The sequence below is a fragment of the Ascaphus truei genome, chromosome 19 (genome assembly GCF_040206685.1).
Source record: "Ascaphus truei isolate aAscTru1 chromosome 19, aAscTru1.hap1, whole genome shotgun sequence".
Taxonomy (NCBI): domain Eukaryota; kingdom Metazoa; phylum Chordata; class Amphibia; order Anura; family Ascaphidae; genus Ascaphus; species Ascaphus truei.
Genome location: NC_134501.1, coordinates 1,533,195 through 1,556,079, shown reverse-complemented (window position 1 = coordinate 1,556,079; position 22,885 = coordinate 1,533,195). Strand labels below are relative to the sequence as shown.

Below are 22,885 nucleotides of genomic sequence, written 5' to 3'. Positions count from 1 at the left end.
TGTAACAGGGACTGATCACTGTAACAGGGACTGATCACTGTAACAGGGACTGATCACTGTAACAGGGACTGATCACTGTAACAGGGACTGATCACTGTAACAGGGACTGATCACTCTAACAGGGACTGATCACTCTAACAGGGACTGATCACTCTAACAGGGACTGATCACTGTAACAGGGACTGATCACTGTAACAGGGACTGATCACTGTAACAGGGACTGATCACTCTAACAGGGACTGATCACTCTAACAGGGACTGATCACTCTAACAGGGACTGATCACTCTAACAGGGACTGATCACTCTAACAGGGACTGATCACTCTAACAGGGACTGATCACTGTAACAGGGACTTATCACTGTAACAGGGACTGATCACTGTAACAGGGACTGATCACTGTAACAGGGACTGATCACTCTAACAGGGACTGATCACTCTAACAGGGACTGATCACTCTAACAGGGACTGATCACTGTAACAGGGACTGATCACTGTAACAGGGACTGATCACTGTAACAGGGACTGATCACTCTAACAGGGACTGGTCACTGTAACAGGGACTGATCACTCTAACAGGGACTGATCACTCTAACAGGGACTGATCACTGTAACAGGGACTTATCACTGTAACAGGGACTTATCATTGTTTGAGAGAAACTGACTCTAAATCCAGCAGGGAGCTGATTAATTGCAGACAGGCAATTAACTAGGCTCTACCTGACCACATTAGAGCTCTAAAAAAAAGCCTCCTGTTGGAAACAGGAGAGAGATTCCATAGCTCACAATTAGGCTGACAGAAGGAGAGCAGAGATCCTGCACACAGTTACTGTCTTGAGCACAAAGACTGTGCTGAGATCAAGGCATCCATCACCTATATTTCCTGGACACAGAGGACCCAGGAACCTGCCAGAGACTGACATGGAGGGCCACCTGCTTAAGGTACCTCCTGACTTTGGGGTGATAGGCTGGTAATGGGAATATCCCTCCAGTCCTGTAGATAGTGTCTGGGGAAGTAAGTTAGCCCTTACACAGTGATAGGGGTTTGTTATTTTGTTGTTTTTGTGTGTTTTGCCTGGATAAAGGAACAGGCTCAATAAAACCAAGATATAATTTCACCCAAATCGGTCTCCATTATATGTACCTCTGCACACATCTCTTACAGCCATGTTTAACGCGTTTTAAAGCATCCTTTGATTTCTATAGCAGGTTTGAAACCCTCTCTCAAGCAGTGCAAGATTTTTGCCACATTTTCCTGTTTGGGATCATTTGTTGCCAATGTTCCCAGCAGTTTCAGCTGCAACTGTAACAATAGATTATGTTACCTTGGCAGCTACAATGTATCTGTATATTACTGAGTTACAGTGACTGAAGTGGTCATTATTTTTTGCATCCAATCAGGATTTTAACAGATTTATAACAGTTGCACCACGAGATTGCCATCTTAGGTAAGAATGTAGAATGATAAATTGTCACGTGCTTTACATACACAAATAATTGTAAAAAAAAAAAAACTCGAAAGTATTAGTGCGGCTTTAACCAAAATTGGTGGAATTGTGGGGTGAAAAAATAACAGGAAAAGATAAAGAAAACACAGCGAAGATTTTCATACATTCTTATGTACGTATGATACTCCCCCAATCGCAATCTGGTGCATACGTAAATACATGCTAGTGACTGCCACGTTAAAGAAGCGTACATAAATGCAAGATGGAAATATCTCTTGGTTCACCAGTTCTGCTCTAAAATCTAAAAGCGTTTATATTTATGCATCTCCCCCTAATAGGTAAAGTATTTCCATTCCTCAGACAATCTGATTTTTGGCTGTTTAGCATCCGTGCCAGTCACAGTCAATAGCAGGGAATTTATTGTTAACAATGTGGATAAACGTCCAAAGGAAGAAAAAAAAATGATGAACAGAGACAACCAGTATTATTTACATAAATCATCTGATCTGTGTTGGATTGCGGATGGTTACTTTGTTCTGGTGCCTTGCGTTAGTGTAGATGCTCTGAGAGAGAGTGTTAAACCGAAGCACGTCTTGTACTTGTGAATACCAATGAAGAGGTTTCCATAGCAACAGTACCTAAGTGAAAGATCTCAGAACTTGTCCTCAACTTATTATTTTTTTTTTCAGAGCATTTCAGAAAACACACAAGTTGAATAGCAGTAACGTCACTGAGCTTCCAGCATTAAAAGAGGCAAACAAGGCAGTGAAACCAATGGCACAGAGAGGTAATAGGTTTAACATTTGCTTCTTTCCTGCATTACTGTTATTTCAATGGGTACCGTGTGTGTGTGTTTATATGTGTATATGTGTATATGTATATATATATATATATATATATATATATATATATATATATCCCCTCCTAAAGGGTTACTAACAATACTGGTGTATGGTAGTCCCTATGGGGATCCATATGTCACGCAGGGGCATTTAAGGAGGAGGGACTGCTCTGGAAGGTTAGGTTCCTGGAGGTCCAGAGGAGCGGAGCCTCGGGGAGTGTAGATGGGCATGTTAATAAGGTGATAGCATAGACCAGACCCCCCCTGTTTGTTATGTTGCAGATAGCGCCAGTACCCCTTAAGTACTGTAAGGAGCAACTAAAAATGGGAAAAGAGTCCTGTACCATTTCAGTAAAAGGAATACGGCATGTCATAGAGGGCTCTCAAGAAAGGAGTGCCCCCGAGAGCCTGCTGATCAGCTGTATCCATGGATCAGCACTAAAGTTTATCATCAGTCTGTGTGGAAGTGGCAGTTCCCAAATACAGACAGCAAGGTATGGGTCAAGGAGAAGAGGACAATGGGCGTGGAGCAGGGCAGCACAGGAGAATGGCTGGGGAGGAGCGCGCTCTGGAGGTCCGACCCAGAAGTCTTTACTGACTTCCGGTGTCTGCTGCTGCTACAGCGCAGCTCCTCCCCGTAAGTCTCCTGTCCCACCCTGCTCCACTTACATGGTCCTCAGTCCTCTTCTCCTGCCGCCTGAAATCCTCCTCTGCTGCCCTGCTTCACCAACGCCAGGGAGGTAGACGATGTGGAGGAGGGGGTGAGAGAGGAAGAGAAGGAGGGGGGGAGAAGAAGAGAAGGAGAAGGGTGAGAGAGGAAGAAAAGGAAGGTGGTGAGAGAGGAAGATAAGTAGGGGTGAGAGAGGACGAGAGGGAGGGGGTGAGAGAGGAAGAGAAGGAGGTGGTGAGAGAGGAAGAGAAGGAGGTGGTGAGAGAGGAAGAGAAGGAGGGGCTGAGAGAGGAAGAGAAGGAGGTGGTGAGAGAGGAAGAGAAGGAGGGGGTGAGAGAGGAAGAGAGGGAGGGGGGTGAGAGAGGAAGAGAAGGAGGCGGTGAGAGAGGAAGAGAAGGAGGGGGTGAGAGAGGAAGAGAAGGGGGGGTGAGAAAGAAGAGAAGGAGGGGCTGAGAGAGGAAGAGAAGGAGGTGGTGAGAGAGGAAGAGAAGGAGGGGCTGAGAGAGGAAGAGAAGGAGGGGGTGAGAGGAAGAGAAGGAGGGGGTGAGAGAGGAAGAGAGGGAGGGGCTGAGAGAGGAAGAGAGGGAGGGGGTGAGAGAGGCAAATGCTCAGTCGCGTTTCGCCATTGTAGCTCCATTAAAATAATAACTGTTTTAGGGGGTGAGTCCCTTCCTTGTCTGGCGAGTAGCATTTTGCATAATTTGTCAAGCCCTGTTCATGTATCTCATCGCCCAGCCACCCGACTGACAGCACCCTAGGTCAAGGTAAACCACGCAGAGAAGCCATATACACACCACACCGATGTCACCTCCCTAGGCAGCCAGGCAGGGAGAGTTAGATTAACATAAATAACATTGTTTCATGCCCCATACAATTAGAAAACAAAATAAACATCTATTATCAGGGGTGCTCAACTCCAGTCCTCAAGACCACCCAACTGGGTCAGGTTTTAAGGATAATTCATGCTTCAGCACAGGTGGTACAGTCATAGACTGAGCCACTGATTGAGCCACCTGTGCTGAAGACGAGATATCCTTAACATCTGACCTCTATTTAAATGTCTGGATAGTTATCGGTCATCTAATGTCAAAAGACATAAGGGCCATATTTACTAAGTCATGCAAAGAGGAGCCTTCCAGAGCAGGAAGGTGTCTTATGGCGGAAGACAGCTTAGTGAATAATGGGTCATCCTTTTTAAAGCACGTGCAGTCTGAACACAGACGTGTACCGAGGACCTGAATTTCTGCAGCTCTCGTGTTCTGTGCAGATTCTGACACAGAGAGGAGGACTGCAGTGAAATGCAGCATCTCTTCCCTGCTGAAGAGGCTTGTCGTGTGCTACAAAGGAAAGTGTTACAGGCCACTCTGGAATAAAACAGCAATCCTAAAATAATACAGCCGTACATTTGAAAGTGCTGGCGCTACACTGTGTAATCCTGCTTCAAATATATTTGTGCCCTTTCTCATTAGTGAACATAACAAACACAAAGGACCCGGGTTTAAAAGACATACAAGTCCGAGATGCTAAAAAGAGCCAAGTACAAATATTGATTACTTCATCATATTTAGGAATTTTTGAAAGCAAAACACGGGGTAGGTTTTGAGAACAATGCTGCATAATATTGAAGGTTTACTTGGAATGCACTTTGTGAGAAGTTGTTGCTTTAACCCTTTGAGTGCTGGAGGGGTTATGGTACCTGAATGCTAAAGTCCCTCTGGCACGGTGTGGTCACATGACCGGGTGGACATTTTGGGGGAAACATAAGAGGGTCACTCCTCCGTTTCATTACTGCTCCATGGGAACGCAGGATGCAATCTAAGCTATACGAAATACGTAGTGACTATATTTTGGGGTGCCCAAAGGGATCTGCATTAAAAAAATCCCCTATGTGTTACATGCTTCCTGCTCTTAAATGATTAGCGAATGCCACTAGATCAGGTTGACACATCCAAATGTATGCAGGAGCTGTCCCTGAATTGGTTGGTGGCTGTATACTTGTTTCAGTTTAAATATGGCAGCAAAAATTGCTTCATGCAGCCATGGAAAATCCTATGAAAACAGGGGGCGCTCCACTTCTGTTTCAACCATCAGGGCGCTGGCTGCACCATGTGATCACTACTGAAGTGATCACATGGTCACCATCCCAGATGTTTTTTTGGCATCACAAAGGTTGAGATACTTTAAACCCAAATCTTAATTTATTTTAGATGACACCTATCCCCAAGAAGTAGTTTTCCGAAAAGTAAAATGTTTCCATTGCACCCGAGTCCCAATCTTTTTTCCACCAGTCATCTAGGCAAGAAATTGAAAAAAGTTTCCTAGGTACTTTTTATACACACGGTGCTTTTGTGCTCTAAGTTTCCGTTACTTTACGTAATCATACTGACATTTATCCCATGCTTTGCTCTGAAATCGTCCATTTTCTATTTTGAAATGTTCTATATAAGTTGGTGGGATGTGGGATGTGGGGTGTGGGATGTGGGATGTGGGATGTCTTTTTAATCCCAAGCACAAACCAAGGAACTAATGACGCTAACTTCACCAGTATGTGTCTCGGAAACTGGGTGAACCCCCAGAGCTAAAAAATAACACTGTTCATCTCCGTTGGAACCTCCGATTTTACATACTATAAAAAAGGGGGTTAAAATAGTGGGATTGCTGCTTTAAAGCTTAATATGGAAGAGAAATGGTAAATGAACATCTGTTAATTACACATAATCAGTATACAAACTGTAGTGTGCTCTTGCAATGTGTCAGACACATACAGTAGTTAACTGTCTAGCTGAGATATTAGATAACAAGATTTGCCGCCTCAAGTGGTTAAGTGCACAAAAAAAACATTTACAATATTACGTGGTCTTATTTTGTGACAGAGGAGAATGGTTATATTATATTAAGGAATTATATTTTGTGGTGCTAAATTACCCCCCTAGCCCATCCACATTTGAAAACTTAGTTGATTAAATGTTTCTCTCTTTCTCTAATATAGTAACAGATACCTGTGGAATACATGCACAAGGCAAACAAGACTAGCAAAAGCACAATATTACTTTGAAAACAAATGATCAAAATACTCTACATCAGGAGGTCTCGAGTTAATCCCTCGGTACCTAGATCACCCCCCCCCCACCCCACCGCCCCTCACCCAATAAGACACTGACACTAGTATTGAGGTAAAATGGCCACAGGATTTATTAAAACCACATAACCCAAATATCAGCGTCAGGTTGCACCGACACATGATGATCCACCTGCCTCACCAATGGCACCCAAGAACCCACCAGCCAAGCAGGAAATGTATAATTTACCACCATCCAAACCGGAAGGACATCACCAGACCAGCCGCCTTAGCACAGGACCAGCAACGCTTTCCCCCTTCTTTAAACTGAGTCACTGATCCATCCTTACCACGTGCAATCTGAACACTGCCCCTCCGCCAGCTGGGACATTAACAAAACCATAGAATTTCTCCTCTTTTATTTCTTTTTTTTATTTAATATTTTCATTCACGTTTCTGATCTTTGTATATATTCCTTTTTATGTGAATTTATCACAAGACAAACAATACACATATTATTCCAAACCACACGAGGGCGGGATCCACCCCGGGACAGCCGGCTCCTCCCTGGCTGTCCAATAGGAACGCTCCTGCTCTGGTCACATGGTTCCCTGGCTCACACTGGTATCAGCTGTGTGCTGTATTCCTGCTGCTTCCCCGGCTGAACACGGACTTCTGTTGCTGCCACCACTACCAAGATCTCTGCTGCTGCTCCTCCCAGATGTTGCTGCGGTCTTCCTCACCTTGCAAGAAAGTATGGTCCGGGTAACCGGGTACCCGGCCGGGTAAAATGATTCATTTTGCCCCGGTACCCATTACCTGGTTTTCTGAAAAATTAGGACCCGGTACAACACTACTTATTTGTCTAATCACACAGCCATTGCTAATATATTCAATGGACACTTTGTGGGATGTGCTACTTTCCTATTAACACACAATTGTGCCCATAATCCTGATACCCAGACTGAATAAACCCTGTTTCCGCCTCCTGACTGTGCTCACAAATTTCAATGTATCCCAGTGTCTGAAGATGAGATTTGTACAGAAGCTCCTAACACTAAAGCCAAAGTGGTACTAAGACTTAGCATCATTTTGTGGCTCTGTGGGTATACAGTGGTGACATTTCCCACAGGTAATTTTTAGCCCTTTTGCTGCCAGTGGGGCTGGTCCTTCTAGCAGGGTCAGGTTTAAAAACAGAATTATATGCTCATTAATACATAGAGCGCACAAATCCACTCCTAATAATGTAGTACCTTTTAATGTATGTATGTATGTATATCTTTATTTATATAGCGTGTAATATGTTCTTTGCGTCTCTTTCTATAGATTACTCCAGCATAACAGTACTCAGCATTCTAATTTTAGCACATACAATAGCGGTAATGAGATACATTATGATATCTTCAAAGATGGTTGCATTTATTCTGTTCCTGAGTAAAATCCTTCTGTTTGATCTTGGTATCATGATGTTAAACCTGGTTCCTTCTTTCTCCTGGTGTTAACCCTTCTCTACTCCTTCTGGGTGTAATCCTTCTGTCATCCACTAGCAGTACACTGCTGGATATTTATCCAGACAAAATTAACTAATCAGCTTTTCTTCTAATAATTCTATTATCAGATAAGGTCGTACAGCTTACAACTGATGATGTCATTTCTGATAAAGAACTGTCCACCCTCCATACAAGTTTCTTACCAAACATGGCATGTCTTCTGGAAAGATCTGAGAATTCCTTATTAGTTTGGATTACCTCAGCATATTACCAGTAACTGTCTGCCTCTTGCTGGCCTTTCCCCAAGCATCTCAAGACTTTCCTATCTATTCATAGATAAAAAATACTTCACTTGTAACTGATATCGCCATCCATGTACATGGTTCTTTACAATAGACTTGACATAATATTATAACACAATGGGAATAAGTGCTTCAGACAAAACAATAAGAAAAGGAGTCCCTGCCCCAAAGAGCTTACAAACTAAGTGGTAAGTGGGGAAGAATTTACACAGGCAGTTGGAAGGTTTTCTGGTAAGTGCATCTGCAAGGGACCACGGTCAGTGCATATGAGATGTATAGTATCAGCAAGAGGAGCTACCCATATGCTTTGTTAAAGAGGTGTGTTTTAAGAAAGGTCTTAAAGGTGGATAAAGAGGGCGCTAGTCGGATATTGAGGGGAAGGACATTCCAGAGGTGTTGGGCACTGAGAGGTTTTAGGCAGCAATAGACTTTAGATACAAAAAGGGTAGACAGAAGTCATCCTTGAGCAGAACGCAAGAGTCGGCAAGGTATATAGTGAGAAATTAGGGCTGTGCAGTAATGAGGGGCAGCAGAGTACACTACCGACACACTTTATTGAAGTGTGGTCGGTACCGCAAGCCGGGAAATCTCCCGGCTTGCTAGTGGCCGCCCCTCGGCGTGCCGCGCGTCATAGACGCGCGGTCACGCGTCATCGGGAGCGTGCGCCCCCTGCACGCGTGTCCAGGGGCTCCCCGAGGGAGCCCTGGTGTCCCGCGATCGCGGGACAGCGGCAGGGGGTTCCGGGGGACCCGGCGGACCCGGCAGCGGTAGGGAGAGCGCCCCGATCGGAGGGCGCTCTTCCGCTGCTTCGGCGTGCGCCCGTCACACTCGGGCGCGCGCCAGGCTACTGCTGCGGCACAGAACGGGCAAATGCTCGAATAAACTGTGCCGCAGCAGTATATAGTCTTAAATTAGAGGAGGAGAATTATGTAAATAATAAAGGATTTAATTGGTATCCAGGAGAGGGATTTCAGCAGGAGAGGCATTGAGACAGATTTAAGAGAGAGTAAAGTTATTCTGGCAGCAGCCTTTATGAATGATTGTAGTGGAGACAGGTGAAAGGCGGGAAGGACAGACAGTAGAAGGTTACAATAGTCAAAACGGGAGAGAATGAGGGTCTGCGTTAAAGTTGTAGGAGTAGAGACAGAGGAAAGGGCGTATCTTTGTAATGTTACAGAGGAAAAAACTACATTGTGAATTTGAGAGGAGAATTCGAGGGAGGAGTCAAATGTGACTGCAAGGCAGCGTGCATGTGATACTGGGTGTATGATAGTACTGCCAATAGTAATGTAGACGGGGGCAGTAGGGGCAGTATAGATCAGGGTACAAAAAGTAAATATATGAACTCACATGATACATTTTTGGCAAAAAGCATATCTGACAGGTTCAGAGGAAAACGGTGATATTTTAAACACCAATTTTATTTTGTAATTACATTAAGAGAGCTCATCTTGCTCATTCTAAAATCTGATGCTTCATCCAGGAAATAATAGCATTTGAAATAATAAGCGTCCGGGATGTTAAGATGAAGCTCTCCCCAAAGCCCAGTGCAATCTAAAGGCTACTATTGTAACCTCAGAAGCTAGAGAATAAATAATGATTTTTAACACTAGCACTTTATTTTTAAAGAGCCGGACAAGCTCAGGGACAAGATACTAACATTATATGAGTTACCCTCACACGGGCTTTATTATCACACGGACTGAATTCTCTCATTTGGATATCGGACTTTTAGCCCATTTGGACTTCTTTTACAGAATATACAAGTGGTTCTCAGATGAATGAGTTTCAGGTTAATTTTGCGGTTTTTGCCAAACGATGTGGCTTTTGTTCGTCTACGCAACCGTATAATGAGAACAGTGAATCGCTAAGTAAGAGAACAAGTGCCGAATCTGGGCACAAGAAGTGTGCGGGAAAAGGAGAGAGACCCAGCGGCATTTCCATGTACAAAAGCGTTGTCTGAATATTTTTCTCATTCGGTAAGAACCAAAAGCCATTAATTCACAGCATGCTTTTATTTGTGAATTTGCAATCTTTTAAAAAATGACAGTTTGTCTATTTGTGAACTGTATACAGTATTAAGAATGCTACAAAGAAGTTGAATATATACCACACAGTACTAGTCTGATACTATTAATGGACTACCTGTCTATTCCTGGTCTCCATTGCTGCTCATATCTGTTGGAGATTCAATAAGGAACGTTGCAGGGTAACGATCTGGTGTTAACTGACATTAACTTGAATGTCCCAGGACATCATTGAAAAGGAGAGGTAACTCTCAATGTATTTCCTGGTAAAAAAATGTATAAATAAAATATTAAAATATAATTCTCCTAGGGTGATACACATACCTTTAGAGACATATTTATTATAGGTTTAAAGTAAATAGTTCAATGAATTAAGACAGATGCCAGACTTTTTTCTCTGTACCACTCTGCCCCCCCCCCCCCCCCCGCTGGGATCACAATCCATGACAAGGTAAGGGACCTACAGAGCCCTTGCGTGCTCCCCCGGCATTTAATTTAAATGTTGTGGGGAAGAGCATGGGGCCTCTAAGTGCGCCTTTCCCCCCCGAAAAAAAATTCCACCCCCCAGTTTGTGCTCCCCTGAATTATGATGCCAGTTTTTATAATTGGTGTAGATTATAAAAACTATACTGCTACTGTTGTCATGCGCGTGGGTGCGTCTGTGTGTTACGCACTACTGTACAGTATGCAAAAGTTTGCACTATATAGGTTTCGAAAAGGTAAAAAAAAGGACAACGTTTGAGATGTACAATGTATTGAGAAGGTCAGTGAAGCATTCATCTGAGCAGTGAGAGACTGAAGAACCTCCTCAGCAGGAACAATCACATTCTATTCTATTTATCAAAGAAAACTGTAAAGACAATATATCTTCAAACTCCAAAGTAATTGAAATATGAACACATAGGAAAACAAAGAACCCATACTAGAGAAAGCAGCAGTATTGCATTTCTCCTCTCTTCGACCAACTTATATTATCTGTCCTGGGTTTCATATGAAAAAGTAACTCTCTTATACTGGCTAATGATGCAAAAGATACAACAGATGCTTTGGACAGGGTCAGAACACTTTCTATCACTCCTTTTATTACAGGAAGATGCAGCGGAACGCAGAGAAATAGCTTTCTTCAATACAATTGTTATGTGAAAACCGAAACAGATAATCTCGGGAATAACCGAAGATCAAACATGCCACTATGTTTCATATCACTGTATGGATGTTTAAGTCTACATCGTGCAGTGCTTGATATGGTTACGTCAATTATTTAATATCATTTATGCTTTAGACGAAGAGCGCTCAACTTCAATCCTCAAACCCCCAACTTGTCAGTTTTGAGGATATCCCTGCTTCAGCACAGGTGGCTCAATCAGTGGCCCAGTCAAATATTAGTGTTTCTTAACCAGGGTGGAAGGGAACTTCTTGACCCTCTGCCAAGATGACCATGGCCACAGGGGAAAAACATTGCTGGTTGGTCAGCAGACACCTCCCCCACTGCCTGGAGACGTAGTGGCTGTGATCCGCCTCCCCTCTCTCAGTCCGGCACAGAGGAGCGAGAGGAGCCTCTTTATCTCCAGGCAGCATAGGATGCGCCTGCTGAGCAGGTGACATGTCTCAGGTCTGTGGGAAGGAGGGAGGAAAGAGAGAAGGTGAGAGGGCTTTGTGTGGGGAGGAGGAGGCTAGTGCTCTTTGTGAGGTGGTGGGAGGTGTGTGGGGTTAGTAAGAGAAGAGGGTGAATGTGGTGTTTATGACTAAGAAAGAGGGTCAGTGTGCGGTGTGATGAGGGGATACATGTGGAGTGTGTATTCAGTAAAAGGGTGAATGTTGAGTGTGTATAAAGAGGTTGGGTGTATGCTTGTTAAAAAGGAGGGTAATTGTATAATTGTGTAAGCGAGGAGGGTATGATTGAGGTCTGAAGAGCAGGGGTTCCCCGAGATTTTAAATAAATAAATCCTTCAGGGTGTCCCTGCGCAAAAAAAAGTTTAGAACCACTGATCTGGATATATTAGTATGTGGGTTTGAATCCAGGGAACACATTTTATTAGCAACCAAGGAGGTTTGGGGAATTTTATAATGATTGGATCTACATGTAAATATACAGGATGGCTGCATTTGTCACATTTAATCTAAATAGAGTTGTTACATCACTAAAGGCATAGATGTCCTGGACATCAAAACAAGGTCCCACGACGCGGCGAATGTAGCAGCTGTTTCTACTGAACGCTAAACAGAGAGCTAGATTACCTAATTTCCAGGCAGCGGAGGGTGGGTTGTTGCCCCAGATCCACACTGTGAGTTACTGTGTGAACTGGAACCAATACAAGGAGATGTATGTGTAGCCGGAGGAAGAATCTTTGTGGGTCACATGGTGTTCCTTATCCGGTACACAGAATACCAAGGCACTCCTTTTGGACTACCGCATGCAGTGAAGGAGGCACCTTATCATCTGAAAAGGCTTCCGTTTGGACCCATGCAGCAGCTTGGCGATTGAGTATAACTCATATATGCTTATATTCTAGCTCTGTTTGTGAGTGCGCATTTTATATTTTCCAGTCAGATCAAATTATTTTTATACTTTAACACACTAGGAGTGCGCCTGTTTTCCTTTTGTCTTTTTGAATATATATATATATATATATATATATATATATATATATATATATATATATACTCGTTTGCATGTCATTTCCCAGAATTCCTTGCTGCAGTGGAAGTGCTGTGTGCTGGGTGATAATGGTGAAAGACAGGGTTGCAGACCTGTCTAAGACATGCAGATGAATATACAGGAATATTTACAGTTGATATATATATAGATATAGATATATATATAGTGAACCAAGAACAGCACTCAGGATATGATGCAAAAATTGTATTGATACAACAAACAGGCACAAACAAGTTTGTTTGTGCCTGTTTGTTGTTTCAATACAATTTTTGCATCATATCCTGAGTGCTGTTCTAGTCTCGTAGTGGGACACTTGGTTCACTATTGATTTCTATTGAACAAGCACCTGTCTTTCTGAAGCCCTGGAAGTGCCTCCTGCTATCTCTGCATATATGTATATGTAAATATATATATATATTTTTTTTTTTTTTTTTTTTCAGACATGCCAACTCTTACTGATTTTCGGTGGGTTTCGCCATATTTAGTCTCACTGATTTTTAGCTGCTGTGGTTTCATAGATTTCTATAGAGTTCTACTGATAAACATGATCACGTTATCATGATACTGTATGCATTAAAAACTCCCTACAAAGGTTACACTGTGTTGAGTGACAGAATAGCTTACTGAGCCGCTCCGTGGTGATTACACTGCACTGAAATTATGTTTAAGTTTCTTAAGAAACGTTTTGCTCCAATGCAATACCCCCTTTTTTATTTCTTGTTTTTTATGTTGTGGGTAATCTGTTATGTTTTGTAAATCTCTGCTGGGTCTGTCCTGTTTGTCTAGCAGAGTAGCACACTCTGGAATGTAAAGGAGAAGAAATTCGGCGCAACTGCGCATGTCTGATGAATGAAGCTCCCGGATGTATCTTCAAAAAAACTTTATTGCACACACAAGGGCTACACCGCGATCTACCCCTCAACGCGTTTCACCCTTACGAAGCCCTCTGTGTAAGGGTGAAACGCGTTGAGGGGGAGATCGCGGTGTAGCCCTTGTGTGTGCAATAAAGTTTTTTTGAAGATACATCCGGGAGCTTCATTCTTCAGACATGCGCAGTTGCGCCGAATTTCTTCTCCTTTCCTGACGTCCCAGACGGCGGCACGCAGGAGCTGGCGAGGAGAGCGGGTGAGGTAAGATTGATATCCCCCTGCACCGGTCAACTCTGTGGCCATGCCAAGCTCCCTCGCAATTAGCTCCAGTGTCTGACACCCACCCACCGGGTGGTACTTGTGTTATACACAGAAGCGCAGGACAGATTCTCTTCCAATTGGAACACTCTGGAATGTATATTGACTTTTGGGCTCAACTAGGAGTGCTGCACCTTTGCTGATTTGTATATTTGCTATATTTTTGGTATATATATATATACTACGTACGTACATCAGTGTTTTTCAACCAAGGTTCCTAGGAGCACTTGGGTTCCCTGGGCATTCCTAAAGGGTTCCCTGCAATTTTCTGGTCATTTAAAAATTATATAAAATATAGAAGAATGTTCCATGCATCTGATCTCAGACGCGCTATTAGAGAGCGTTGGGGTTCCTTACAATGCATCTGATCTCAGACGCGCTATTAGAGAGCGTTGGGGTTCCTTACAATGCATCTGATCTCAGACGTGCTATTAGAGAGCGTTGGGGTTCCTTACAATGCATCTGATCCCGGACGCGCTATTAGAGGGGGTTGGGGTTCCATACAATGCATCTGATCTCAGACGCGCTATTAGAGAGGGTTGGGGTTCCTTACAATGCATCTAATCTCAGACGCGCTACTAGAGAGGGTTGGGGTTCCTTACAATGCACCTGATCTCAGACGCGCTATTAGAGAGGGTTGGGGTTCCTTACAATGCATCTGATCTCAGCGTAGCTATTAGAGAGGGTTGGGGTTCCTCAGATTTTCACTTAGGGTTCATTAACCAAAAAATTCTACACTGTGACAATTATTGTGTTAATTTAGATATCATATCACAAAAACATTGTGGCATGCTCTAACACATAGGCAAGTGCCTTAATAAGCCCAAAGGTAATGAAATCCTTGACTGGAGTACCCTTTCAGCATCAGATGATGTATCAAATCTCACATATCAATCAATTCAGCTGGAAACCTCCCACATAGCACTGCAGTAAGGAGTTTACACAATAAAGTGTCCAGACACATATATATTTATATAGTGTAATGAATGATTAATGAGATCCATGATGATATCTACAGTATATATGAATCATCACTAGTCTAAGTGGATAGATCGTCGTGGCCAACTCATGACAAGCTGGCCTCTTTGACAACTGAAGGCTTAATATTTGCACACAGGGAAATTAGGCTTTGTATGTTTTATTTGTAGGGTGTTTATATCAAAGGTTAACCCCATAGGTGCGAAAAGGTGTTCCTTTGCAATGCATTGGTAGCCTCCAACATGAAGGATGTTAAACACTTTTCTGCCCTATGTTTTTGTAAGAAATCGTATTACATAATAACCCTACAGTAAAAAAAGTGTGACACCTCCCCCACCGCTCCACAATGGCATCTCTAGCGCAGATTAACCCTGATTTCTAGGAGTGATCGCTTATTTGCATTGCTGGGGCTATTTAAAGCTGAGTTAACACAAGTATCATGTATGCAAATGAGAAGGATATCGATACCCATTTATGAATAATTAATTCATAGTCAAAACAGCGTTATTTATTAATAATCCCGAATTTTAACACAGCTATATATCGACCTTTAGAGAATTTAGCCCATAAACTGTTTAAATGACAAAGCTTTTACAAGATGATTAATCTTTGAAAATCTTTTTAAGTCCAATTGTAAATCAGGTTTTGTTGGTCATTTTAAGAAAAGGGAGGTCAGCCGGGCATTCAGACTTCACAGTAGGATGGAACCTGTGAGCGGATAGATAAGAATACAATTTAATAATTGCTCCTGGACATTTTTTGGTGCAGCAGTATTAAGTGATTCAAATCAAAGTGATTATCTCTGTAGCTCTGAGTTATCCCTAGTCAGTGTCAAACAGGAAGATTGAACTTCCATAAAACATAATGAAAATGTATATGCCTCCAACTTTGAGTGGATTATTTGAGGTCTATCATACCTTAGATATACAGTAAAAACAGTACGTGTGAGGAAATCTGAACAGTGATTTCCAATCTGACAAAGACCATGGAATGAACGATAGCAATTTTTTTTCCATAAACCCAAACAGATTATGTTGTAGCCAACATACCATTTAGAGAGGGATTTTAAACCAGGACAAACTTTACAGTAGCAGGAGTTGCTGTCTCCGTGGCGGCTGGAAAAATGCAACTCCAGAGATAGTGTTGCCACAGACGCACTGTGGGATGTCCATACATATGGATCGGAACCCCACAGTAATCATCCAACGGCACCGGCACTCATGGTCGCAGTCCCGCGTCTTGCCCTGATGCCCAAAACAGCACTGCAAGTCTTGCTGCATCATGTGTAACTAATAAAAAATATATACTTGTTAGTAACCTTCTATGAGATCATAAATAAATCCTCGAGCCAGGATATTTTAAGGATAATATATATCACTCTATGCTATATAAACAAAACGTAACATGCTTACAGTATGTTACATTACAACAAATGCTCAAATATATTTATACATTTGATCTATTAGGGAGCTGGACATACATGTAGCTGTGAGCCTTCGTTATCCCCTAAACTTTACTCCATATGCCAATTCCAACATACATATAGGATTTAACGCAAATCCGCTTATAACGCGATGCAAGTGTGGCTCCCATTTTTTGTATTTATGAATACTTTACGACACGATTATTGGTATCTTAAATACTTTATTGTACAATGCATACAATTGTACATTATTTCTAACGCGATCCGCTTATAGCGCAATGTGATTCTTTGGACCCCAAGCACAGCGTTATAAGGGGGTTCAGCTGTATATATACATATGCACACACACACATATATATGAAAAAAATTCCAATCACACAAACTGTTCAAGGTGATGTAGGGTTTAAAACCAAATCCTTGCTGCTGTTGCCACAGGGGGGGCTCCGTTCTCCCTTTAGATACCTTTCACAGCATCTTCAACAAATGGGAAAAGGCACAGCGCACCAGAATCAAGTATGTGTATTTAAAAACACACAAACATACATAACTGACTCACATGAATAGTAGATAAAGGCAATCGCCTCACAAGCCCGAGTTAGAGCTACACTGACCAACGATCACAATGTCAGGGACCCACTGCCGTGAATCCCACTCGGTCAACAGCTCGCAGCACACGGTTAGAAGGAGATGCGGTAAAAAGATGAACAGATAATCAGCCACTGAGAATGTCCTGCATACAGCCGCCTGCACAGACACCAAACGGGGCAAGCCTCGCGAACACCTCCAACAGCTGACCCCTGATGAAGCACTCCCCGTGCGAAATGCGTTGAGGTCATAACTAAACAAGCAACCTACGTCATCACGCACATTAGTGGTGGAGCCTCCTAATCCTGGTCAGCTGTAAGTGGCTTCGCTGTTGAAGGTGTTAGCAAGGCTTCCCCTGTTTGGCGTCTTAAAAAAATTAAGTATTGAACTGTTTAATTACACTATGTATCAAATAAATATTTTTTTTCAAGACTTCAAAGTAATTTCTCACTAAAAAATGGAAGCAGAGATATATAGTATAGTCACTGTTTGTTTAATTCCAAACAATTTTCTCTTGGTACATTTAGATACTGTATCAAAACACTGTTATTGCACATTTCATTATTTATGAAGGAATACTATAACTAGCATGCATTATAATATCCCAAATGGTTCAACAGACTTTGCCTGGTGCTTAAATGGTATTTCCAGTCAGAAAAAGTACGCTGTAAAATTCCTATAATTAGGTTTCAATAAAGAAAATATTCCCCCAAAAAACACATATCCATTGTAATGGTATAGTCACGGTATTCTTCAGCACTGAAGTATATTATGTGTAATAATATACTACAAAATCATTTAGTGTTTTAGGTAGTTTCCCTTTTTCAAGTGTAGGTTGGAAACCAATGTTAAAAGTGAATGAAATTGTACGTAATGTGGTTCAGCTGAGTAAGTGCTCTTGTATGAATGGAACGCTTCCACCTTTCTATAAGAACTCATATGGATCAGAAAAGCAGCATCTTCGTGACTGACATTATCTCCTTCTGTGCAGAAACCAATTTCTGCAAGAACTCTGCAATTTGAAAGTTGAAGATATAACATGCAACCAGGGAATTATTTCCCTTCCACAAATTGCAGGGTTGTCATTTAAGGGGTTTAATATTGCCTTGTGGTCCACACTTTCCCGTCCTTTTATTCATTATCGCTGCTTCGTTTGACAATCGGTAACAATGTGTTTGTTTGCTTTAAGTAACTGCTGTATGAATCTTTTATTATTATTATTTTTTTGAAGATGCTGGCTTTTGATGTAGCTGCAGGGAAGGTACCAAGAACGGGCAATTCTAAGACAGCAAGCAATATCAACCTGATTAGTTCAAAATAATGAACCAGATGGATTGCTGAATCTATCATTCCGTGTCCTAACTTGACTGTCCCATGTAGCAGGTGGAAGCTTTAGGGAAATCCTTGTTAAACGGGGTGAAGGTAGGAAACTACCCTACTGAAATCAGAACAGGAAAAATATCTTGGGTGGATGTAAGGAAGGGTCATGTCTCTGAGACCACGAATCATGACTTGTAACTCACCTTGGGTATGCCCACTTCTATTCTTATTGTGTTGGGTCAGCAGTTAGGACCTTTATGACCCATTCATGTGCATGGGCACTAAGGTGGAGTGTGGCTTAGAACCGCTTTGTAAATATGAGCCTGAATTTCTATAAGCAGAATTCTAATCACTATTCAGACACAGTGTGGGCAGACTTGTGGAAGCTGTGTGAGAGGTGTAGATGCACTGTTTAGTGATTTTGTGTTTAGTGATGTGAATTGTAGGTTAATGCTATTTTTACTGAACGCAGTCTAATAAGTCATCTGTCCTTATACCATTGGTCTGACCTCTAACTATAGTTGGAAAAATATACTCTGTGTGCAATGATATTTGCAGTGATTTTTTAACCTCTTCAATCAGTTGCACTGCTCTGCAACAAAGTAAAGTAATCTGTCTTTCCTACGATTGTTGAGAAAAATTCACAGTGTATTATTATTGTGCTGCGACTTCATATGTAGCATGAAGAAAATGAATCCTATAATAATACTATATGAACATTTTCCTTGTAATACAGTATATACTACTGGCTAATGGGTCCCGACGTTTTACTTTTAAACGCTTAAATAAGACAATGTGAGAATTAAGTGGCATATTTCAAGCTCACCTTTCAGTAGTTTTGGCGCATAAATAGTTATGATGGTAGAACGTATATGGTGCAGACAGCACAGCTAATGATATACACTGTAGCATAATGCAACAATTGCAGGAAAGGGGCAATCAAGGGACCCTTATTCCCTCAAAAATAATGGTAACAAAAAGAGGGGAGGTTCCACTCAATACTCAAGATATAGAAAAACGTCAACAAGATATAATTGAATCAGTGATTATTTTCAGTGGATAAGGTAAATGGCATACAAACAATGTACAAACACATAACACAAAATAACACTGACAATAGCTAGTAAGAAACACTGAATGACAGTATATCAAAACATAATATACTTATCCTACGTATGGATGATCAATGTGAGATTGATGCAGATGATGCTTATTTATGTTGGTAAATTTCTACTAGCTGTTGACTTATGAAGACAATGGGCGCTATGCACTAAGCAGTGATACGTCTGTTCCGGCTGTTCTACTGGGCGAAACGCGTAGAGTGATTTTTGGACCTACAGGCGATCCGTACCAAGCCATCTCCACAGTAGGGGTGACGTCAGACGCTCCGACGGACGTGACGGAGCAGAGAGGCGGTCCACGCAAAGATCCCACGGGTAGTGGAAGACACCAGCCTGAAGGGAGGCGGTGAGAGATATCGCGGTGCGGTGACCCTGTCAATCACTATTGAGTGATATATACCCTTATTTTATTGCACAATTGTGAGTGCGCATTTTATATTTTATACATAAAGACTTTATTTACTTTATTGATCTGTGCTATTTAGTTCTTTTATCTCTCCTTACATTGGTTACCTATCACCCCTGTGCCATTGGATGGGAATCCGGTCAGCACACATCCACTGAAAACCACGGGTAGCAACCCTCCTTGCAAGTGCCTGTATTTCTTCTGTATCCTGTGAGTAGGCTGTGCATAAGAGCCAAGATTACGAATAGTAAACATCTGCACTTATATTGTTTGTGTTGTTTGTCTTCTTTTCCCTTATATGCTCCCCCTGGATTGTTTGAGAAATATCCATACACCTTGGAACCCGTGAAGACAGGTCCCATCAGAGGGTTTGAGCTGGGATATTAGACCTTTATATTTCATTGTATTTGTCACAATTGGATTTTTTCCTATGTGTTGTATTATTTAGTTAAACACATTTACTGTTTTTATTCACTTATTGGTGTTCGCGCCTTTTCTATCACCTTCACGTACTCCTTATCGTCTAAAGTTGCCAGCGTCCATGAGGATCCCTTCCGTTTTTCACCTATCCCTGCTCAAACCCTTCATCCAGGATTCTCAGTTTCCTGCTTCGACATCTCCTCCTAAGCCTCTCCTGATTGAAGGCCAAAAAGAATTTGAGGTGCAATCGGTTCTGGATTCCAGAATTACCAGGGGTAGACTCCACTTCCTGGTCCATTGGAGGTGCTTCGGCCCCGAGGAACGCTCATGGATTCCCCGCGACCAATTCCATGCCTCTAGGTTAGTTCAAGTCTTTCATCAGAAGTACCCCTCTAAACCATTCCTGGGACGCCCAGAAGTCACCCCTGAAGAAGGGGGTACTGTCAGGATCGGGCTTAGGCCCTGCCCCCGTGACGTATCTTGCGACATCACGAGGGATGCGTGTCAGCCGCAACCTGTGCACTGGCGCTGCGCTGCCAGATTGGAAAACATCCGCAGGAACCGTCTCCAGGCTCTGCCTCCATGACGACACTGGCAACCTACGGCGCACACTAGCTACGCGCAGACGCCGCGAGGACACAAACAAGCAAGGGGTTAATTCTCTCATTTATTCCTCAGCTGCTATGCACTCTGCCCCTGCCTATCAGTGGACAGCCTATGTCTGATTGCTCATTACCCTGCAGCTGTGGGCTGTCCTGCATTCGTTACCTTGCACCTGTGTGCTGCCTTTCCATTGGCTGTCGTCCCTTTAAATACTCAGCCAGCCCTCCTACAAACTGTCTGAGCATAAACTATGTTCTTGTGACTTGTGTGCTTACCTCTAGCATCTTTCTGTCCTGCCTTTGCCTTGTCTTGCTCCCTGTATTTTGACCTCAGCTTACACCCAGACTCCTGCCTTCTCTGACTCCTGGACCACGGCTACGGATACGACTATACTACATTCTATACCCCTGGACCTGCACAACGACAATCTGATCTCTCCACTCCTAGACCACGGCAAGTACCTCGACCAATCTGACGTCTCCTACCCTGACCCAGCTACACGACTACCACTCTGCACTCCGGACGTGGCTGCTCGGTTGTAGGTCGGTGGCTACCAACATCCCCACCTCAGTCTCACGGTCCCGCCTTGTTTGTGGTGAGCACTCATTACACTCATGGCAAGATTGCATTATGCCAGACTAATTTCAATTTAAAAAATCCTTGCTTTATTATGCTATTTTAGCATTTTCCCTGCACATTTCCCTGATTATGTAAAAATGTTTAACCAAAACCAAGCAAATCAAGTTCTGACAAAACCAGAACCAAGAAATAAACATTTTTTAGCAGTCCAAAACCAAAACACAACTTTTTTAGAACCAAAGTCGGACCACAAGTGAAAGTGCCCACCCCTTGCATAAAACTCCTCCTTCATAGTATGTCTCTTCGGAATGTACGGCTTGCATTTTTCTCCTAATGTGATGTTTTGTTGTATTGATTTAAAGCATAGAATATTTTACAGCAATCCCATGAAAATTAGCAAACGAGATTTGTCCTTCCTTATCTGCTGTCAAATGCTACGTTTCTGAATTAGTGGCACGTTGTCTTTAGTTAGTTCAATGACTATAAAATGTATATTCCTAACCCATTTCCAAAAGGATAACATTAAAATACTAATTCAATCTTATATCATGTACTGTATATTGCATTAGGTATGCACTCTACTAACTCAAGTCTAATTGGAGTCTAATCATCGTCGTAAAGGAAAGGGAGGCAACAGACATTCCATTTTTTTCTAGCGAATCACTCAAAAAATGAGATTCTAATGAAAGAGACTTATCATTAGATAATCAATACCACTTTACTTCCTTATGAGGATAGAGGGCATTACTAGGTCAGTCCCCTGATCTACTACAAGTGTGATATTGAAAGCAGTATTGATTAGCTTATTCCAGTTCTTTCTTTCCATTTCCCTGTAGAATAAGTGCTACAACAGGAACCCCGAAGCATTTTCGATACAATGAATAAAGCATTTATTTCAGATGGGTACTTGACTTGATGTTTTGGTTTTGTCCCAATCCAATTGGTTCTGGTTTTGAATCATGTAATGTTATAAAAAATATAGAATTGATGAGGGGATGTTAATGGAAAGACTAACAGCTTTCCTAAAACACAACACCAGAAAGTCCCACAAAACTTGGATAGTTTCATTAGTATAAACTATAAACTCCCAAGTGAAAAGAGAAGCTATCTCCCAGTGATGTCCTACTCTGTTACTCCCTACTCTCTCATAGCTTAAACCTGCAGAAATAGTATCCATTTATTTGTAATACTGTATACTGTAGATGCTCTCTGTCTTCATATGCAAATATTGGCGAACCGCCCTTACACCTCTGACCTACTATCCCTGTATTTTTTTAAGTGAAACTACTTTGCTGTCACCTAGAAAAAGGCACAAATCTCCGTCATGGAGACGGAATTGTGTAACCGAAGTGACGTCATTGGACTGTGTTGGATGCGCAAGCGCAGAAGCGTCCGTTGCATCACATGCATGCGCAGAAGCGACCACCGTCGCCAGCGCATGCGCGGAGGCGGCCGGAGGAAGAGAGCAGAACTCTCGGAAGCTTGTCTTATTATAGCTATTGTTAGTCCAAATAAAAAATGTCTCGCCTAATACTGAAGTACACGTGGTCCTCGATATCCGACAGTTACTCATTTACTCTGCACTATTGCAACTGGACTAACACAGCTATTTCTACTTAATTCATGAAATAAACGTCAAATAAAAATACCAATTATGGTGCATTTGCATGTCTCAAACAGGTCTGCAACCCTGTCTTTCCCCGTTATCGATGGCAAACAACGCTTCCACTGCAGCCAGGGATTCTGCAAATGACCGCTCACAGTGTCAC

The 22,885-nt window shown here is 42.3% G+C and overlaps 1 long non-coding RNA gene across 2 annotated transcripts in view; it reads left to right on the top strand.

Annotated features, from left to right (window-relative positions):
* Window positions 1–22,521, top strand: part of LOC142470204 (uncharacterized) — a 29,567-nt gene extending 7,046 nt beyond the window's left edge. For both annotated transcript variants that reach the window (XR_012789218.1, XR_012789217.1), the window contains exons 2-3: window positions 2,137–2,234; window positions 22,396–22,521. This is a non-coding gene — a long non-coding RNA (uncharacterized LOC142470204). The remainder of the gene's footprint in view (window positions 1–2,136; window positions 2,235–22,395) is intronic.
* The last annotated feature ends 364 nt before the right edge of the window (window positions 22,522–22,885 follow it).